This window comes from Rattus norvegicus, chromosome 2 (assembly GCF_021556685.1).
Source record: "Rattus norvegicus strain SHRSP/BbbUtx chromosome 2, alternate assembly SHRSP_T2T, whole genome shotgun sequence".
In the NCBI taxonomy this organism is placed as follows: domain Eukaryota; kingdom Metazoa; phylum Chordata; class Mammalia; order Rodentia; family Muridae; genus Rattus; species Rattus norvegicus.
The window spans coordinates 219,509,558-219,514,558 of record NC_141535.1 but is presented as its reverse complement, the minus strand read 5'-3'; the positions used below and the strand labels follow the sequence as shown (position 1 = coordinate 219,514,558).

Below are 5,001 nucleotides of genomic sequence, written 5' to 3'. Positions count from 1 at the left end.
ACCATCACCAGCTTCAACATGGAGAGTATTGTTTCTGGAGTTGTTTTCCTACGCCATGCTGTCACATATTAGAAAAGCAAGTCCTTGTTTCTCTTGACTGTACTTTATTCTGCATCCGGTCCTTCCATGGTGCAGTGGCAGCTTTCACGGTACAATCAAATCTCCAGGGTGCAAGAGTCGTCAGCCACTGCTAAGTTCCTATCTCCTTTACAGACAGGCAGGTTTTGACACACATGACGAGTAGCACACCTGACGTTCACTCGGTCTCCAGGATACTGTTCCCCATTCACTCCAATGGATGTTTCTTCTTAGCTTGTCCCTCTCTGCCCTCTGTAGCACCACACAGAAATGCTCTGGAACCAAGTGTGTTCCCTGCACACACTCAGTGTTGGCAAATTCCCTGCAGTCTTCGCTGTGACTGCTGTTTTTACATCACTGCCGGAACCATTGGCATCGGATTCCAATTGGAATTTAAGCTGGACGTCTGATACAAACGAGAAATTGAACACACCTGAATCCACGTTGGCCACCTCGCTGTTTATTGTACCTCATCTTTGCCTGGAATCAGACCCTTTCTCGATGACTCCTCTTCTCGGACTCCTGCTGAACGGCAATATTTTCACTCAAATTTTTAAAAACTATTACCTTTCTCCTTTCCACCCCTGTTTCCCTAGTCTACTTGCTACTGATCCTAGAGATAACCCATTCAAACGAAAGTTTAAGGCTTTCTCTTGGCTTCAAAACTTCTTCCACTTTCTCTATTTATTTGTCCCCTCTCACACACACATTTAGTATTTTTGTATTTTCTCTATAATTCTTGATGTCTCTTAAATGTATTTATTGTTTCAACACCAAACATTCACTCAAGCAAATCTTTATAATTCATTTTTTCATAGCATCATATTCTTGTTTTGGACCTATAGTCTTTTTTGAATGTCTGGAAGGGATTAATTATCATTTTTTAAAACATTTCTTTTGGATTGCTCTACCTTTTTAAAGTTCCTGTTAACTTATCTAGATATTTATATTTTATATTTTTCTTCTTGCTTACTGTGAAAACTTTTGATTATCCGTTTATATTTAAGAAGGATTTATGGTTGTATTTTTCTCCTCCATTGATACACAGTTAGGAGTGCCTCATGAACAGGCGAGTAGGAGCCGTGAGCTTAGAGTTCATGAACTGGTGTGTTCGAATTGAACGTGAGCGATCAGAAAGCACTTTCATATCTTAGGTCCCCAAAAGAGGACTTTTGAAATTACAATTTGCAGTAGAAACCTTGCTAATACCAAACTCAGGCAAGCCCTTTAGAGAATTCTTGAGGGAATTCTTTTTATTTTTTTATCGTGTACATGTCTTTTCATTAAGACCAGTACTTGATTAAACATTCCTTATCTATTTTCCTAGCCCCACGAGTGCATCATAAGTTTAAAGCAATAGTTTTTATGTCATAAGGTAGCAAGGTTTTGTCAAGAGAAAAGTCAGCTGCTTATGTCTTACTTTGAAGTCTTGTATAAACTAACCAATCATTTATTTTTCTGTCTTTTTACCTACAATAGATTGTTCATCACCAGTTTATGACATTTTGTTTGTTTGTTTATTGGATATTTTTATTTACATTTCAATGTTATCCCCTTTTCCCTACCCAACAACCCACCCTTTCCCGTCTCCCTGCCCTGACATTCCCCAGGGATGGGGGGGGGGTGCGGAGGGGATCCAGCCTTGGCAGGACCAAGGGCTTCTCCTCCCTTTGGTATTCCTAAAGGAGGTGTATATTGAATGTTCAGCTTCCGCCATGCAGGACCACTGCTTGGTAAGCTGCAGCGGGTAGACTTGACTTTAACCTCTCTGTTTCCTTTCCCGCCTTTGTACTTGATATAACTTCATTACCACCCCTAACAGTGCATCCTGTGCTCAAACTTCCTCATGGATTTACTGCCATTCATTTGTGTTGAGACTCTCATCAATAGCCTTTTATCTGCTCATGGCCCTCTTTCCTTTTGTCTTCTGGAGTCCAACTAGTATATTTGTGGTTTTTCTGGTTCAACAGCATAAAGTGCATAGCTATGTTAAGTTTGAAAAAAGAGCTCTACATGCTAGTCTGTTGTGGAGTTGGTGTTACGGTAAACGAAAGTGTACCTTTCTTTGTGAGTTTTCTATTTGGGAGAGCGTGGTATGACTCCCTTGGATTTCCCTCTACAGAGAGGTTACTTATTTCCCCCATCTAAAGTACAAGGGCAATGTTGATTGTTACCTACTTAAACTTCCGTTTCATTTGCTTGTTCAGTCATGAAACTTTTAGGAAGGTAAATTGGGTGGACAGGAGCAACTCACTATCTCCTGGCCTAAACCTTGCATCAGTGTCTGCAGGTGCTCCTGCCCACCTCACTCTCTACTTCCTGTCTTTCTCTGCTCTGGAGGTCCAGCACCTTCAGCTCCACTTTTTCAATAGCCTCTCCAGAGACAGCATTGGTCCTCTTCCCATCCCTCAAAGCTTTTCTATTCAGCAGCTTGGGCTCTCCAAGCTTCTCTTCATGAAACGTGTCAATAAAAAGTTTTGGCTATTCAACCTTAAAATATTATTTTTGTGTAGTTATAGCTATCATGTTCATTCTGTGTTAGTATGCATATTATAAATCATGAGTTAACTATCAAAGGAAAATGTTGTTTTATGCTCATGGACATTAAATTGTATGCCCATATGCAAGTATATATGAACTGGTCATAGCTTTATTTAGAATAAAAAGCCTGAAGCACACCCAATGATCTCAATAGGAGATGAAATGTCTGTCTTAAGGGTGAAATAATACATTGCTTATTACTAAAATGGAAATACAAAATACTCTGTTGGGATAAAAAAGAAAAATTAAGCTTTATTCAAAAAATACTGAAAATAAATATTTTGCAAATTGCAACCCACCACTTAAAGTGTAATTTAGAAATGAAATCTCAGAATCTATACAATACATTCAGGTGTTGGTCAATGCAAGTTTACTGAAAACTAGTATTTTATATATGCTTGATCTTCAATCATCTTGACATTTATTGATTATAATGATTAAACTGCATGATTTTAAGCAAATGTCTTATGTACTGTCTTATAAATAATTGCCAAATATAAAATATTCACACCAGCAAGAGAATTATAAAAACGTATGTGAATTAATGCAGGACTGGATTTGCAGGCTGTATACAGATGATCTGTTTCTCCTTAGAAAGTTCCCACACAGTCAAAACCTAAAAGTGATGCTACTCCCTCTTACTCTTCTGTCACACAGCCACCTACAGGTCCCTAGGTGTCACTCTAGTATACATCAACTGAATTTTTTATTTGAATTTGTATTCAAATTGATAATTTGAATCTGCCCTTTGTATGCAGAGTTTCACAAAAGCCCTGTCTAAAGATGGCTTCCAGAGGCCAGTGAGCAGTTCCTACTCTTAGAAGGATAAGATGGTCTTATTTATGATTTCCACTGACTCCTAGATCTCATCTTCCTTGATCACAAGAGGAGTTGTGACCCTCATGATATCGCTTGGTAGCATGGGTTGGCTTGGCTAGATACCCATTATCTGGGAGTTGCACGCACACACCATCCAAAAATTACAATCTTTGGTTTTTCTGATGATGATGGCATTTAGCAACTGTTTCCCTCTTATAGCAGTCACACCCGAGGGTGGCTTCATGAGCTCCTTTCTCAAAATAATGCCCATCTTGCCTGCATCCTTAGCAAGATTCTTTCTCTTCTACTAAACATCAAGAGATACATTGGCAACTTGTCAGCCTAGTGGATTGCCACGATAGGTGAAGCCATGCTCATCCAGTCAGCATTATCTCATTATAATACAGCACTGTAGACACAGAGTATAAGCCACCAGAAAGAGCCTTCCCAAGAAAAACTATGTCAGGTCTGACATTCTCATAATCCGCAGCTAGCCACCTCCCAATTCTGCACGATACTGACTGTATTTTATCAGCAATAAATAGGACCTGGTGCAGAATTCTCAAACTCCTATCAGGTATCCTGGATCTGGAACAGTAACACCTGCTTCACCCTGGATGGGCACCACCATGACTGCATTAGCATTTGGATCCTGAAGGGCATGCTGCCATGCAGGCAGATTGTTATATGGGATGGTTTCAAAGCATGGCATGAAGGGTCCAAAGCTACCATAACTGGATATGTGGAACTGGAGATTGTAGACAGTGTTTGGCCCCCAACATTCTTTGCTTTGTATTCCTGGAGGTCTTTCATGGTGTAGCCCTAACAACAAGCAAACTTATAGACAGTCTCTCCATCTTTCACTCCTGTGTTCACGGGAAGAACTTGTCGTAGTTGAAGACCTTGTGAATGTTCTCCGTGTATTCACCAAGGGAATTGTTAAAGAAAGCCTGAGATATTAATGTCAGTGTATGCTTCTGACTCTTCACGGCATATGATCTTGGGGTGGCAGTGCCCTTGGCTGATCTGAAAGCACCCTAAGCATGCAGGACATCCAAGTATTGCCTGCCTTCCACATCCCACACAGAAATGCCCTTTCCTTACTCCAGGGCTACAGGTAGAGGATGGTAATTGTGTGCATCATACTTAGATTCCTGTATAAAAAATTTACTCAGAGGATGACTGGCCTTGCACTGTCTTCTTAGTTGCAACAGATGCAGCAGAAGTGACTGAGGCATGGACTCCCTGTTGCAGAGCAGCAAGGGTCTTCAAACTTGTGACTTTGGAAAACATTGTCTCAGTCCTTCAAGAGTGGGAGGGCAGGGAGACCTGACAGAGTCTGCTAAGTTCCACTGACCATACTTTAGCCAGGAAGCTCGATGTGCAGGTCTAATTTCATGGTTGCTCCAAGGCTACACATGGTGATAAGTTATGGTGGACATAGCCATGTGCTTGAAACTGAAATATTTCTGAAAGAATATTGAAAACCAATGTATTTTATTTAACTTTTAAAATTGAAACAAGAATCATACACATTTGGTCCAGTGTGCTAGTTCAACACAT

The 5,001-nt window shown here is 40.3% G+C and overlaps 1 pseudogene; it reads right to left on the bottom strand.

Moving 5' to 3' along the window:
- Positions 1-3,436: 3,436 nt before the first annotated feature.
- On the bottom strand, positions 3,437-4,731 carry Oat-ps1 (ornithine aminotransferase, pseudogene 1; annotated as a pseudogene).
- Positions 4,732-5,001: the final 270 nt, after the last annotated feature.